The sequence below is a fragment of the Perca flavescens genome, chromosome 16 (assembly GCF_004354835.1).
Source record: "Perca flavescens isolate YP-PL-M2 chromosome 16, PFLA_1.0, whole genome shotgun sequence".
Taxonomy (NCBI): domain Eukaryota; kingdom Metazoa; phylum Chordata; class Actinopteri; order Perciformes; family Percidae; genus Perca; species Perca flavescens.
In genome coordinates this window covers 4796-22242 of record NC_041346.1, presented here as the reverse complement: position 1 = coordinate 22242, position 17447 = coordinate 4796, and the positions used below count along the sequence as shown (strand labels likewise).

At 42.4% G+C, this 17447-nt stretch overlaps 1 non-coding gene across 1 annotated transcript; it reads right to left on the bottom strand.

Annotated features, from left to right (window-relative positions):
* Window positions 1-302: 302 nt before the first annotated feature.
* On the bottom strand, window positions 303-439 carry LOC114571599 (U4 spliceosomal RNA). Its single transcript, XR_003694669.1, has one exon. It is a non-coding gene; the product is annotated as a U4 spliceosomal RNA (small nuclear RNA).
* Window positions 440-17447: the final 17008 nt, after the last annotated feature.

Below are 17447 nucleotides of genomic sequence, written 5' to 3'. Positions count from 1 at the left end.
TTGATGTCAAGCCCCGCCTTCCCGCAGGCTGCAGCGAGATGCTCCTTGTAAATTTGGGCATTTCAGCATAGAGGTCAGTGGTGACTGACTCACTTTTGGAGCCATCCTCGAGCGGCCATTCGAGGAACTGCAGTTTAGGCACTTACACAATGACTGGAAGTACTATATCATTTGGTTAACTTATGAGAGTACAGTGGTGAACTTGAAGAGCACTGGAAAATTACATTTAATCAAGGTATTAAAAATTCATAAGAACTTGTTACTTGTAGCCATTAGTTTTATTATTTGTACAGAACGTAAAGTCTCCCATGAGACTAACAAAAATTGTCTGACTATATTTCAAGTCATCTCGGCGGGGTATATGGGTTAAGTTTTCAAACAGCAATAATCACGTCTCAGTACAACTTCATAGACTATGAAATTGCCACTGCGAATGGATGCCTTAAAATAATTTGGGGCTATTGTGGGGCAAATGAAGCCCTCAGTCTATGTTTGCCACAGTCTCCATGATGCATCCACCTGTCACTCAAGCCGGACCAGAAATTGCCGCTGCGAAAGAATGCCTTAAAGTCTGTGTACCATTCGTTCTTTCGTTTTTCAAAATAAAACCAAAACTCAAAAAACAAATAAATGACTTGTTTCCTTAATATTCGTTTCCAAAACCAGAATGAAAGAATGGATAACAAGTTGTTTTTCCCATTTACAATTTTGTACTCAAAATAAAAATGGAAAAAATGGATAACGAGCGTTTCACCCTGTTTCATCCAATTTTTATATTTTTATTTGGCGCGAGATGCATGACCCGGATGTGACCTTAACTTGTGGGACAACGACACTGACATGACCAAGAACAGCCTATGTTGTAGCATGTAGCAATCAGCAACAGAAATGGAAATTTTTGTGCTTTTTAGTGGAAGTAAGAGGTTACTCTGAAGCCTGAAGACATGACCTCAGAGAAGATATCAGTTATTTTCCAGGTATGTATTTTATTTAAAGCAATAAAGCAACATAATATAACGTTATGGTGTTTAAATAGTCGTGGGCGCGCACGTAATAATCTATCCAACGGCTATCATTTATGAACTTTCAAAGTTATTAGTGTGTTTGAATGGATTCTGGTGTGATGTTTTTATGTTTTTATTTTGCTTTGTTTTAGGTTAACATTGATTTCCATGCCACACTCGTTTTGGATTAAAAAAAACAACAGCTCTGAACTAAAAGATGTTCTCTGCTTTAGCTGTAACGTTATTTTATACTTTAGCTTTTGTAGCAGTCACTGAGAATATGTCATTAAATAACAGTTACTAATGAAAATGTTGGTGACTACAATGTGAATACATACAGTGGTGTGAAAAAGTGTTTGCCCCCTTCCTCATTTCCTGTTCCTTTGCATGTTTGTCACACTTAAGTGTTTCGGAACATCAAACCAATTTAAACAATAGTCAAGGACAACACAAGTAAACACAAAATGCAATTTGTAAATGAAGGTGTTTATCATTAAAAGAAAAAAAATCCAAACCATCATGGCCCTGTGTGAAAAAGTGATTGCCCCTAAACCTAATAACTGGTTGGGCCACCCTTAGCAGCAACAACTGCAACCAAGCGTTTGCGATAACGTGCAATGAGGCTTTTACAGCGTCCTGGAGGAATTTTGGCCCACTCATCTTTGCAGAATTGTCCTAATTCAGTTACATTAGAGGGTTTTCGAGCATGAACGGCCTTTTTAAGGTCATACCACAACATCTCAATAGGATTCAGGTCAGGACTTTGGCTAGGCCACTCCAAAGTCTTCATTTTGTTTTTCTTCAGCCATTCGGTGGTGGACTTGCTGGTGTGTTTAGGATCATTGTCCTGCTGCAGAACCCAAGTTCGTTTCAGCTTGAGTACACGAACAGATGGTCGGACATTCTCCTTCAGGATCTCTTGGTAGACAGCAGAATTCATAGTTCCTTTTATCACGGCAAGTCTTCCAGGTCCTGAAGCAGCAAAACAGCCCCAGACCATCACACTGCCACCACCATATTTTTTACAGTTGGTATAATGTTCTTTTTATGAAATGCAGTGTTCCTTCTACGCCAGATATACTTGGACACACACCTTCCAAAGAGTTCCACTTTTGTCTCATCGGTCCACAGAATGTTGTCCCAAAAGTCTTGGGGATCATCAAGATGTGTTCTGGAGAAATTGAGACGAGCTTTGATGTTCTTTTTGCTCAGCAGTGGTTTTCTCCTTGGAACTCTGCCATGCAGGCCATTTTTTGCCCAGTCTTTTCCTGATGGTGGAGGCATGAACGCTGACCTTAACTGAGGCAAGTGAGGCCTGCAGTTCTTTGGACGTTGTTGTGGGGTCTTTTGTGACCTCTTGATGAGTCGTCGCTGCGCTCTTGGGGTAATTTTGGGCGGCCGGCCACTCCTGGGAAGGTTCACCACTGTTCCATGTCTTCGCCATTTGTGGATAATGGCTCTCACTGTGGTTCGCTGGATTCCCAAAGCTTTGGAAATGGCTTTATAACCCTTTCCAGACTGATAGATCTCAATTACTTTCTTTCTCAATTGTTCCTGAATTTCTTTGGGTCTCGGCATGATGTGTAGCTTTTAAGGATCTTCTGGTGGACCTTACTGTGTCAAGCAGCTCCTATTTAAGTGATGCCTTGATTGTGAACAGGTGTGGCAATAATCAGGCCTGGGTGTGGCTAGAGAAATTGAACTCAGGTGTGGACAACCACAGTTATAGTATGTTTTAACAAGGGGGGCAATCACTTTTTCACACAGGGCCATGATGGTTTGGATTTTTTTTCTCCTTTAATAATAAACACCTTCATTTACAAATTGCATTTTGTGTTTACTTGTGTTGTCCTTGACTTTTGTTTAAATTGGTTTGATGTTCCGAAACACTTAAGTGTGACACACATGCAAAGGAACAGGAAATGAGGAAGGGGGCAAACACTTTTTCACACCACTGTATATTATTTTGTAATAAAAGCACAAAAAGCGGTGTAGTTGGCTGGACTATATACATTTTGGTGCTTCTGTTCTATCCTGAACTCCTGTCATAGGTCCAAAAGGAAACCGTTTACGGACGACACCAACGTGGCTATATTTCCCCGACCTGATGGTGACTTCAAGTGCTTTGACCTCATCACCAGAGGTCATTATGAAGTGCATGGCGACAACACCACTGTGGAAAAATCTGCAGGGGCACTTCCCTCAGGCCAGGCTGGCCTGAGGTGAAGGAGCACCATCAAAACCTTCTTGAGGTGAGTGAAAAAAGAACATCTACATCTTGCTGTCACTACTGTTACTACTTTCTTTTGCTACATTATTTGAGCAGGTGTGTCCAACTCTGTTTACTGGTAATCCCTTATCCTGCATATTTACCATCTGTTCCTGCTGCACCTGCAACTTATTAGCCCTACATTAAGTGCTTATTGCTATCACTGTATATTAGGGTTCAACAATTAATACAAATATTATCGTAATTGCAATATTGCCAAGTGCACTATCCAAATTACAGGAACTGCAATTATTTTAATTATTTGTTCCCATCAATATTCAGGAATGTCTTCATTGCTGAAGTCCTGAATGGAAAGCTAGAGACCACCAAGATGGTTCCAGTCCGCTTCTCAGAGTTTGAGGCTTGTATGGCAACAATCACCAGTAAGGTGAAAGATGCCCTTGGACAGCAGGAGTCATTTATTTTGACAGATAGTCAGGGTAACGAAATAATTGACTCTGATGGAACTAGGGGTATGTGTTAAATCATTGCTGTGTAGATGATTTTTTCTGCAGCCACATTAGGAACTTTAGTGCACAAACAGTTCACACATTTAACATTTGAATTAGTACACCTAAATATTCTCATATTAAAGTACATTTTGCATTGATAGCTTTCTTGGGTGCTTCAAATCTGTTTATAGTGTCCTATTCTTAAAATTCATAACCCACATATACAGTACAGGCCAAAAGTTTGGACACATTCAATGCGTTTCCTTTATTTTCATGACTATTTACATTGTAAATTCTCCCTGAAGGCATCAAAACTATGAATGAACACATATGGAATTATGTACTTAACAAAAAAGTGTGAAATAACTGAAAACATGTCTTATATTTTAGATTCCTCAAAGTAGCCACCCTTTGCTTTTTTTGATAACGCGAGTTCCCAGAGATGCACACTCCAGGAACTTGTGTCATCTTCAGATGAGTCCTGCAGTTTGCTGGAAGATAAAGGCTCCTTCTCTTTGCTCCAGGTCTTTCTCCTTCTCTAGAGTCAGGTGCATGAACACACTAATAGTTGGTTTTGTTTACAACAAATGCAGGAGACAATGTTTTTATTCAAGCATGTCTTCAAAGACACATGAAATGCATCCTTCAAAAGAAGCCCTTTTTTTACCCAGATTTACACAAACTGTCTCTCACACACAGACACGCATACATGCACGCACGCACGCATGCACACACACACAGACACACAGACACACAAACACACATGGCTCCATAATATAACTGTAAGGTGCGCTTTTTTCAACCCTAAAATTATCATCGTTTGTTTACAGATTTACACAAACTCTCTCTCATACAGACACGCATGCATGCACACACGCACGCACGCACGCACGCATGCATGCACGCATGCACACACTCACACACTCTCACACACACACACACACACAGACACACACACACACGGCTCCATAATATAACTGTCAAAAGTAAGGTGCGCTTTTTTCACCACTAAAATGATCATTGTTTGTTAAAAGATTTACACACACACACACACACACACACATACACACATACACCCACCCACCCACCCACACATACATATACATACACACACACACACACACACACATACACACATATACACACACACACACACACACACACACACACACACACACACACACAGCTCCATAATATAACTAGAAAAAATACAATGATTTCATGCATCGGCCTACAAGGGCAAAATGGTTGAATCTGGTGAAATAGTGTAAAAATGTCAAATATGACCATGAAATGCTGACATTACAGAATGCATGGTTTTATACTGTAAAGGCAGTGAGATCAAAACATATGGTTATAATGGAAGTCAATGGGGCCATTTTTGCCTCGAAGGTGTCCAAAGGGAGTATCTGGAACTACATAAAAAATACTAAGGCAATCAAATCAATTTTGTTGCTTATCTTTGACATATCCAAGCCTCTAATCACCACCAAAGCCCCATCTACATATTATTCATTATATGAATATTTTTTTTTTTATAAATACTGACATACTTCAAATACATAAACTGGCATTTAAAGGGTTAAAATCCTGAAAATGATTGAAGGTTTGGTGGTTTTGATTAAGTTAGAAGTTGTTTAAGTGATTTATGAAAAAAAACTGAAAAAAATATTGATATATGATGATTTAATAACACAAATGTGTCCAGAGGGTACAAAATGAATCATTTAAGTATAAAAGACATGTAAGAGTAAACAACACTGGATTTAAAAAAATTGACTGAAAAGAAAGGTTCCTACAAAATGTCATGCCATAAGCAATAACACAGCAAAAATTATGACAAAATGAAAAAAAAAACTTGAGAAAAATGTACAAAAATGACCGAGGAGAGATTGAGGGTTAAGTTAAAAAGAAATGGAATCAATTTATAAACCAAAATGTATTCTAAATGTTTGACTCATCAAACGCACATTTTTGTTTGGCATATATAACAGCTGAACACACTCGTGGCATTCTTTCTACAATGGAAATCAAATATTCTTCAGAAAGTTCTTCCCAACTCTGTTGCTGAAGTTCCCATAAATGTGTGGCACTTGTAGGTTGCTTTGCTTTCACTTTTCTGTCCAGTTTATCCCAAACCAGCTCAATGGGGTTTAAAGTGATGGTTCGGAGTAATTTAACCCTAGGGTCCTTTGCACCATGACCTCGAGCCAAACACCCCCCCAGAAGCTTTTTTCACCTGGGTCTAACATTGGGAGAATTAGCGTAGAGTAGCGTTATCCGCTGAATAGCTTAGCGCAGGGGCTAATGGACCCACGTTTGTGTATGCACTCATAAAACGATGGATTGGAAAGTTTGTAAGTACACCAGAAGTTTATGTAAATAACACTTGCCTGCTGGCTTCTGCTCTCTGCTGTTGTTGTTGCTGCTGTAAGAAGAGTGAAAAACTTTCCAATCCATCGTTTTATGAGTACATAACCTATTTGTACTAGTGTAGAAGTTTGGTATCATTATTATTAGTGGGGTCATTTACGAGATACAAACGTGGGTCCATTAGCCCCTGCGCTAATAAGCTATTCAGCTGATAACACTACTCTATGCTAACTCTCCCAATGTTAGACCCAGGTGAAAAAAGCTTCTAGGGGGGTGTTTGGCTCTAGGTCATGGTGCAAAGGACCCTAGGGTGAAATTACTCCGAACCATCACTTTAAGTCTGGTGACTGTGCTGGCCACTCCATATTTTTAAGCTTACCATCTTGTTCTTTTTTGCTAAGGTAGTTCTGGCTAAGCTTGGACTTATGTTTTGGGTCATTATCTTGCTGTAGGATGAACCCCTGACCAGCTAGGCTCCTACCAGAGGGTAGTGCATGACGCTGCAAAATGCTGTGGTAGCCGTTTTGGTTCAGTTTGCCTTTCACTCTGTACATATCACCGACCCTGGATCCAGCAAAACAGCCCCAGACCATCACGCTTCCTCCTCCATGTTTGACAGTTGATGTCACACACTGAGGAACCATCCTTTCACCTACTCGACGGCGTACAAAAATCCTGCGTGATGAACCAAAGATTTCAAATTTTGATTCATCTGTCCATAGCACCTTCTTCCAGTCTTCAGTAGTCCATTGATGATGTTTCTTAGCCCAGGCAAGCCTCTTTTTCTTATTCTGACGTCTTAGCAATGGCTTTCTTGCTGCAACTCGACCTATCAAACCTGCAGCTCGTAATCTTCTCTTTACAGTTGAAACTGAGACTTCCTATTATGACCACTATTAAGCTGTGCTTGAAGCTGTTGTCCTGTGAGCCACCTATCACGCAAGCTGTTGACTCTCAGAAACTTGTCTTCTGATTCTGTTGTGGCTTTGAGTCTGCCAGACCTCTTCCTGTCAGAGTTTGCCCCAGTTTCTAAGTGCCTTTTGATGGTGAAGAATACTGTATTCACTGACACCTTGACTTTCTTTCGCAATTTCTCTGTAGGAAAGACCAACGTTCTTAAGTGTTATGATGGTCTGTCTCTCTTCCATTGTTAATTGCCCTTTTCCCGCCATTTTTATGGCAACACACTACTTTCTGCAGTACAATACTGTTCAAATAATGCTCAAGAGGGTACGGTACCACAGTGTGTTCCAACAATACTTTTATACAAACAGAGGGGGTTGTAAGTAATCCAGACAAGTTGGAACACCTGTAGGAATTGGTAGCACCAACTTTCAAAGCTTGATCAACCTCCATTGCTGCAGAACAGCTTTACATTGTTTACCCATTTCTTGTTCCCTGAAAAAGGCCTTTTTGTAAAATACTGAAATGTACATTATTTTTCAGTTTTGGGTAACCTAGACTTTTTTAACCTCAGGCAGTTCACCACTTACCTTTGTACCATTTCAAGCTATTCATTGGACTTGAACTGCTAAAATGTCAATAACAAACTAAAAAAATTGGGGTGTTCTAAAACATTTTACCAGTAGTGTAAGTTATCAAAAACAATATGCAAATATTTGGTTAAAACAATAAAATGTCCTATTTTTTTAATTGCAGGGTCAGCATACTGGACACAAAAATCCAGGAAAGTATTTACAGTGCCTGAACCACAGATTGAACTGCTTCAAGTCAATAAAAGGAAGAGGTTGAGGTAACTGAAAATTATTTTATTTTAAATTTTTTCCACACCATTCATGTGATTTCTTTTGGATGACATGATGCTGTGTGTGAAAAAACAAATTATTAAGGTCTAATTAAATGTTACATTGTACATTTGTCATGTTTTTCAGTCGAAGAGAAGATACCGGCCTTCAATATGTTATGGCAGACATTCAAGAGTTTGTCGAAGCAGCCCAGGGACTAAAAGAAGTGTCGAAGATGATTAAGGATTTGAGTGGATTTGCACATTCCACAGTAATACCCTGTCTCTTTCAGTGGCTGAAGTAGCTTATTTAAGAATGGTTTTTACCTGTCTTGTCTGCAAAGGTCACTATTGTTTTACAATGGGTCATTAGGAAGATGGAATGAAAGATCAAAATCACTTCACTTCTGTTTGTTTGTGTTTTACTAGATTTGACATGCTGTGTGGATTTACTTTATATTTGGTCATTGTAGTTTGGGTTTGGCCTACGTACTGAAAATAAATGAAGTGCATTTTTTTTTTTTCTTCTCCGTGAACCATCACCTTATCGTGGTGGAGAGGTTTGTGTGTCTCTGTGAACCTGAGGGCTGTGTTGTCTGGAGCTTTGTGCTCCTGGTAGGGTCTCCCAAGGCAAAGTGGTCTCAGGTGAGGGGCCAGACAAAGAATGGTTCAAAAACCCCAATGAAGAAGCAAGGTAGAGATGGAGTGACCCTGCCCGGAGGAAGCCCGGGGCCCCCGTCTGGAGCCAGGCCCAGACGGCGGGCTCGTCGGCGAGCGCCTGGTGGCCGGGTTTGCCACGGAGCCCGGCCGGGCACAGCCCGAACAAGCTACGTGGCTCCCATCTCTCCAGCCCATGGGCCCACCACCTGTGGGAGGAACCGTTGGGGTCGGGTGCGATGCCACATGGGTGGCAGTGAAGGTCAGGGGCCTCGACGGACCAGACCCGGGCGGCAGACGCTGGCTCTGGGGACGTGGGCGTCACCTCTCTGTGGGGGAAGGAGCCGGAACTGGTGCGGGAGGTGGAGCGCTACCGGTTAGATCTGGTGGGGCTTACCTCTACGCACAGTCTCGGTTCTGGAACCATACTCCTGGATAGGGGTTGGACTCTTTTCTTCTCCGGAGTTGCCCAGGGTGTGAGGCGCCGGGCGGGTGTGGGGATACTCACAAGCCCCCGGCTGGCGCCGCTGTGTTGGAGTTTACCCCGGTGGACGAGAGGGTCGCCTCCCTACGCCTGCGGGTTGTGGGGGGGAAAACTCTGACTGTTGTTTGTGCATATGCACCAAACAGGAGTTCGGAGTATTCGGCCTTCTTGGAGACCTTGACTGGAGTCCTGCATGGGGCTCCAGTGGGGGACTCCATTGTTCTGCTGGGGACTTCAACGCACACGTGGGCAATGATGGAGACACCTGGAGGCGTGATTGGGAGGAACGGCCTCCCTGATCTAAACCAGAGTGGTTGTTTGTTGTTGGACTTCTGTGCTAGTCATGGATTGTCTATAACGAACACCATGTTCGAACATAGGGATGCTCATAAGTGTACCTGGTACCAGAGCACCCTAGGCCGAAGGTCAATGATCGATTTCATAATCGTTTCATCTGATCTGAGGCCGTATGTTTTGGACACTCGGGTGAAGAGAGGGGCAGAGCTGTCAACCGATCACCATCTGGTGGTGAGTTGGGTCAGGGGGTGGGGAAGACTCTGGACAGACCTGGTAAGCCCAAACGTGTAGTGCGGGTAAATTGGGAACGTCTGGAGGAGGCCCCTGTCCGACAGACTTTCAACTCACACCTCGGGCGGAGCTTTTCGTGCATCCCTGTGGAGGCTGGGGCATTGAACCCGAGTGGACAATGTTCAAAGTTTCCATTGCTGAAGCTGCTTGGAGGAGCTGTGGTCTTAGGATCTTAGGTGCCTCAAGGGGCGGTAACCCACGAACACCGTGGTGGACACCAGTGGTCAGGGAAGCCGTCCGACTGAAGAAGGAGTCCTTCCGGGATATGTTATCTCGGAGGACTCCGGAGGCAGTTGCAGGGTACCGAAGGGCCCGAAGGGCTGCAGCCTCTGCCGTGAAAGAGGCAAAGCAGCGGGTGTGGGAGAAGTTTGGAGAAGACATGGAGAAGGACTTTCGGTCGGCACCAAAGTGTTTCTGGAAAACTGTTCGCCACCTCAGGAGGGGGGGCGGGGAACCATCCAAGCTGTGTACAGTAAGGATGGGACACTGTTGACCTCCACTGAGGAGGTAATAGGGCGGTGGAGGGAGCACTTTGAGGAACTCCTGAATCCGACTAATACGCCCTCTATGTTAGAGGCAGAGCTGGAGGATAACGGGGATTGTCGTCGATTTCCCAGGCGGAAGTCACTGATGTAGTCAAACAACTACACAGTGGCAAAGCCCCGGGATTGATGAGATCCGTCCAGAAATGCTCAAGGCTCTGGGTGTGGAGGGGTTGTCCTGGTTGACACGCCTCTTCAACATTGCGTGGAAGTCTGGGACGGTGCCAAAGGAGTGGCAGACTGGGGTGGTGGTTCCTCTTTTTAAAAAGGGGGACCAGAGGGTGTGTGCCAATTATAGGGGTATCACACTTCTCAGCCTCCCTGGTAAAGTCTACTCCAAGGTGCTGGAAAGGAGGGTTCGGCCGATAGTCGAACCTCGGGTTGAGGAGGAACAATGCGGATTCCGTCCTGGTCGTGGAACAACGGACCAGCTCTTCTCTCGCAAGGATCCTGGAGGGAGCCTGGGAGTATGCCCAACCGGGTCTACATGTGTTTTGTGGATTTGGAGAAGGCGTATGACCGGGTCCCCCGGGAGATACTGTGGGAGGTGCTGCGGGAGTATGGGGTGAGGGGGTTCTACTCAGGGCCATCCAATCTCTGTATGACCAAAGTGAGAGCTGTGTCCGGGTTCTCGGTAGTAAGTCGGACTCGTTTCAGGTGAGGGTTGGCCTCCGCCAGGGCTGCGCTTTGTCACCAATCCTGTTTGTAATATTTATGGACAGGATATCGAGGCGTAGTCGGGGTGGGGAGGGGTTGCAGTTTGGTGGGCTGGGGATCTCATCGCTGCTCTTTGCAGATGATGTGGTCCTGATGGCATCATCGGCCTGCGACCTTCAGCACTCACTGGATCAGTTCGCAAACCGAGTGTGAAGCGGTTGGGATGAGGATCAGCACCTCTAAATCGGAGGCCATGGTTCTCAGCAGGAAACCGATGGAATGCCTTCTCCAGGTAGGGAATGAGTCCTTACCCCAAGTGAAGGAGTTCAAGTACCTTGGGGTTTTGTTCGCGAGTGAGGGACAATGGAGCGGGGAGATTGGTCGGAGAATCGGCGCAGCGGGTGCGGTATTGCATTCCATCTATCGCACCGTTGTGACGAAAAGAGAGCTGAGCCAGAAGGCAAAGCTCTCGATCTACCGGTCAGTTTTCGTTCCTACCCTCACCTATGGTCATGAAGGCTGGGTCATGACCGAAAGAACGAGATCCAGGGTACAAGCGGCCGAAATGGGTTTCCTCAGGAGGGTGGCTGGCGTCTCCCTTAGAGATAGGGTGAGAAGCTCAGTCATCCGTGAGGAGCTCGAGAGAGCCGCTGCTCCTTTGCGTCGAAAGGAGCCAGTTGAGGTGGTTCGGGCATCTGGTAAGGATGCCCCTGGGCGCCTCCCTAGGGAGGTGTTCCAGGCACGCCCAGCTGGGAGGAGGCCTCGGGGAAGACCCAGGACTAGGTGGAGGGATTATATCTCCAACCTGGCCTGGGAACGCCTCGGGATCCCCCAGTCGGAGCTGGTTAATGTTGCTCGGGAAAGGGAAGTTTGGGGTCCCCTGCTGGAGCTGCTCCCCCCGCGACCTGACACCGGATAAGCGGACGAAGATGGATGGATGGATGGATGCATATTTTTTTTAGACAAGCCAATGTTGTCAACATGCTGCAGAACCCTAATCGGGTGTAAGACATGTGTTGTGGAGTGGAACAGCAGCCACAGTTACGGCCCGAAGTGTCGCACTATAGATTTGGAGAACAGCGTTCATGAAGTGGCTGGACTCTCTGAGGCGCTCGCACCACTGGAGAAGTTATTCCTTTAGTATGTTGCTATGGTGGCAACAAATATGTTTATACAGCTCTTCAGAACCTTGTTTTTATAGAGTAACAATGTCTAATGTTAACAGTATTATTGACATCTGTAGCTATGTTTCCATCGACCCGTTTTTATCCAAATTAAGTGATATCGAATGAAAAATGCCTTATGGAAACAGTAAAATCCGATTGAATTTCATGAATATCGACTCAAAGAAAATACGTTCGGTCTCATCGGATTTTCTCTTGATCGATATACGGCTTATGCGATAAACGCTGATGGAAACGTTATTTGCCAAATAAATAATGAATTGCGATTAAGTTTTAGGTCATTTTATGGTTGCAACCCGCAATAAAACAAAGAAGAAGAAGTTTCAGTTCATTTCCGCCCAGTATTTCCGCAAAACAAAAACAGATGTAAGTGGACAAACAACGAGACGAGATTTACCAGAAAAATATAACAGCTATTTTAGATAGCAAAAATCTAAGAAACACCATCATTTATCAGGAGCTCGCGAAGGAAATGACCAACAAAGGTTACGACAGGGACATTCTAAAACGCTTAACGTGAAAAAGCTTAACGTGGTTTAATGTATCTAAACAATGATCAATTATCACCAGATTTATCATGGTCATATCTTGTCATGAACACTTAAGCCTGTCAAAAAAACAAAATCGAAATCCAACGATTATAGAAGTTATCTCACGTTAATATTTTCTTCATCAGTGGCCGTATGGCGAGGAAAAAGCTTAACGTGGTTTAATGTACCTAAACAATGATCAATCATCACCAAATTTCACCTTAAACACCTTAAAATGTCTCAAATCAATTCGATATACCAATTTAATTGCAAAACAGCACGTGACGTCATTACGCACAGGTTTTTATTCGCTTTAAAGCTGTTGGATGGAAACACTTTCACCTGCTTTATTCGCATGCGTTTTTTTACCGAACTGCAGATAATTCGATTGACAAGTGGATGGAAACTTAGCTTGTAATTGTGGCACTTATATAAGGCTTACAAGATTTTCTACTTGTTATACAAGATTTTCTCACATTTTTTCACATTAAAAAAAATATGCAGACATCTGAACAAACTTGGAATTTATTCATCTACAACTGAGCTTAAATCAGTTTCTCACAATTACTGTACAAACATATGCATAGTTCATTGGTGGAAATTTGAGATACTTACTTCACCACATTTCAGAGGAAATAGTCTACTTTTGCTCCACTCTTCATTTGACAGCTCAAACATTTTGTACAATTTTCTCTTTCTTCTCTTTCTCTCTCTCTTTTTTTTTGTTTGTAACTAAATAATGAGACTCTGAAAAGGCCCATTAAGAGGCAGTCTAGCCTATTGGACAACAGCAAAGATGAACATTTGTTGGGACAACAGGTACATAAATGATTAATGGCCCTAAACTCCACTGCACAGACAACAGAGAGAAAAAGGTATGAGGTGTGAACTTGAGGTATGAATGCACTGTATGGTACTTGAGGTATTAATGTGAATCATGTGGAATTATGATTGAAGATAATTAAGTTTTGATTATGATATGATCTTATTTCTTATAACTGTTTCATTTAAAATATTTGATATTGCTTTGAGGTGAGCAGGGATTTACAGGAAAGGGAAGGAAAGGGAAGGAGGGAAGAAAAGGGGGAAGAAGAGGAAGGGAATGGAAGAAGGGAAAAAAAGAGGGGGAAAAAAGGAGAAAAGAAAAAGACCTCAAAGGTGGATAAGGTCATACCATTTGTGTGTTTTGTTAATTTTTAGGGCCCAAGCGCCGACAGCGGCGAAGGCCCTATTGAAACTGAAGGAATTATTCTATTATTTTCCTGTCAAATGAATTGGCTTTTTGAGGGGCTTAATATATTCAAAAACTCACAAAATTTGGCGGTCGCATCAAGTCTGGTGAAACTTTACGTATTTTAAGGGTTTCGGGAATAGGCGCACAAAAATGGCTTGCTAGCGCCCCCTAGAAAGTTAAGAAAATTGAGCCCCTGCAGTGCGTTTAACGTAGACTCACGAAACTTGGTATACATATGTAACATGTCAAGATGTACAAAAAACTTCATTAGAGCCATACCCTTAACCCAACAGGAAGTCCGCCATTTTGAATTAAATGTTCGAAATTAGTGCGATTTTGGCCATTTCCACATGTCGTACTTTAACGAACTCCTCCTAGAGATTTCATCCGATCAACTTCAAACTCGGTCTGTGTTATCTTAAGATGTTAAAGGTCCCATATGGTGACACTTAAGCTTATATTTGTACCGTTTATATGTGTCTATTAAACACTAATTTAATAGTGTTACCCATAAAAAAAGAGTTGGGTTGATTTTCCCAAACTTTTCTGAGAGCCCTTTTTCTCCCCTCTCACACACGCTTGGATTCGCTGCTGGATGGAATGTTCAGCCCACAACTAAAGAGCAGAACGCTGTGATTGGCTAAGCACAGATAAACATGGAACGCTCTGATTGGCTAAGCACAGATCTACATAGAATGCGGCCTGGAATCAGAATCCTACTATAAACATGGCAGTGAGATCTGCAAGACCTTACCAGTTAGAGCCTGAATACTCAAGTTCAGAGGATTCAGGCGAAGAAGACCAATTCATTTCTTTTAGAAGAGGTCAGCAAGACGTTTCAGAGTGGTAAGTTGATTGTGTTTTTATTTTAGTATGTAATGCTTTAGACATAGTCAGCTAACGTTAGACAAGTGTTTCTTCAGTGATGTTGCTATTCAGGGCTAAGGCTAACGTATGGTGGCTGTGTATTTTTGGCGTCTTTTGGGTTTTAAACCTTTGAAAGTCACAGAAACCACTTAGAGTGAATTATGTGTTTTCATGTGATTATTATACTGTCGTGATGTGTCTGTGTTTATGTTCCAGTACACGGCACATAACGTTACCTGACACACGCCCACTTACTCTTATCCCCGGCTCTCTGTGCACCGCTGTTGCCTGGAAAAGGCAGCGGTGTCAGCAGCATGAAGGTCCCCTGGGACCGCCGGTAGACAATATTTACCTTATTTTTAACGGAAATACGAACGCAGCCAGTTGATGGATTTTTGTGCGAGACTTCCGGTCAAGCGCTTCCGCTCACTGGCTAGCTAAACTCACTTTTCACCGTAGCGGTTAATCCTTTGTAACAACTAAGTTAACAAATCGTTATGGCTTCGAGGAAGACCGGGATTGTTTGTGCAGTTAGAGGGTGTCATAATAACTGGTACAAAAGAAAAATTTACTTGGAGCAGGAGTGTTTTACGAGAGCTGAATGTGGATGCGATGCGCCCTTCAACCTTTACCCGCCGCCGAAGAATGAGGAATCCCTTTGCCTGTTGTTAAAAGCTTTAAATTTGAAGAAACCACCGAAGCGACCGTATGTTTGTTCTTTTCATTTCGTGAACACAAGACCTACAGAAGACCACCCGATACCAGAAAAGTGGCTGGGCTACGAAGTCCCAATAAAAACTCCAAGGAGACGTGTCAGGAGGTTAGCAGACACAGGTAAGTTAACGAATGTTTAATTATAGAATATGGTGCAAAAGTTCATTTATTTCAGTAATTAAACTTAAAAGGTGAAACTAATATATTATATAGATTCATTACATGCATTATATAATATATTATTTTCACCTTTTAAGTTTAATTACTGAAATAAATGAACTTTTGCACCATATTCTTATATTTCGAGTTTCACCTTTATGCTCTCACATAAAGCCAACTGTCTTTTAAGTTTGTTCTCTCTGTATATTTATTGATATATCTGTATTTTTTTCATCCCTGCTATCCCAGGGCATTTGTAAAAATTGGAAGCAATGTAATGCAATATGATTATTTGAATGAGCACAATACAGGTGTTGCTCTATTAGCTTGGTGTTAACATAGTTGTAAGTAGTCCAGGTATGCTTTATGTTGTTTGCTAAACTGGTTGTGGGCTTATGTGGTCTTTTGTTTGGCAGATGACAGCCACTGTGTTGAGGAAGCTGACCAGGCCGTTCCACAGTCAGAGTCACCTATGCATAAAGATGCTGACACTCAGTGGGAGGTTCAGGCACTGATGGATCACACCTACATATTAGGACAAAAGAAGAATCATGTATGCGACAGAGAAACACAATATGGTGGAGAAGAACCCCTTGCCCTTGCCATCCTGAAGAATGACACTAGCTGTGTGTTGTACACAGGCCTTTCTCTCAGTGCCTTTTTGGATGTTGCCCTAACCACATGTAAATAACTAAAGAAGTGTATTTTATGTACATAAACTGGCAAAAAGATACAGTATTTCACTAATGGAATTTATTAACTCATGTCATTTGTTTACATTGAATGTAATTACAATTATTCACTTTAAAAATGAACTCAGCCAGCTGATTTCACTAATTAGTTAGTGAAATCAGCTGGCTGAGTTCATTGGTGGAATAAACACATGGCAGGACTTTTACTTTCTGAACCTGGAATTGACACCTCTGAAAAATGGTAAAACAACTAAATTTAAACATTTCACTTATGGCATTATTTGTAGGCCATTTAATTTTATACATATTAATTATAATCACAATTACTATTAAAATGGTAAAACATCACCTTCCCGTGTAAAACGAAAACGAGCACTAGCTATAAAAAGTAAAACACCAAGGAACTAGCCTAACAAAGGGTCAGTTACTCTTAATTTACCAGCATCAAACCACAAGTGGGAGGCACTCTGCATTTTAGTGGACCCCTCCAAACTGGCACATTTATCCCCATCTAATTTAATGTACATATCATGAAATGACATGCATTTCTGGCACTGTATGTCCGTGCCATGTTCACTATGAGGCTGCTGGAGCTGTGTGGGAGCTGCTGGAATTTGCTCTGGTTCAGCAGATATGCATTTGTGCAGAAGGCTGCCCACTGGAACATTTGCGACTTCTAAGTTCATCTTCAGTGCTTCATGTGAGCTGTAGGCAGGAGTTGGCGGTAGAGATGGAGAGATGGGCAGGATGTTCTCAGAGACATCAGAACTTTCTTTGTGGTGCCTGAAACATATATTGCTCAACCTTTTGGAGACTAAATTACGCCGTGTCCCTGAGTTCCAGTGGCGCTGCTCATCTGTGCAGGACAATCCAGTCAGACCTTTGGAGACTGCAAACTGCACCTTTAACAAAGTTTAAATAGAACAGTTGCATATTTTTAATGTATTACAGTCCTTGGTGTCACAATACTTATATAGAAAATATAATAATATATTTTTCAACTTACCTTGATGATGTACTTAAACAAATTGCCATTCGAAATTAGACTGGTATGAATTAGAATTGGTGAAAATAGAAACTTACTTACCTACACAGAAGAAGTGGTTCACCAAAATGTGGTGTGCTGACAGAATATACCATTTACCCAAACTTGAATGACCTTACCTTAACCCAAGGAGCATCAATGAACAAGAGATTAGACTTTTACTTATCTGGAAAAGGTGCACGATCTGTTAATTAAAAAATAAAAATGTTAGTCATATACTAAATTTTATTTAACAAATGCTTTAGAAGCCAA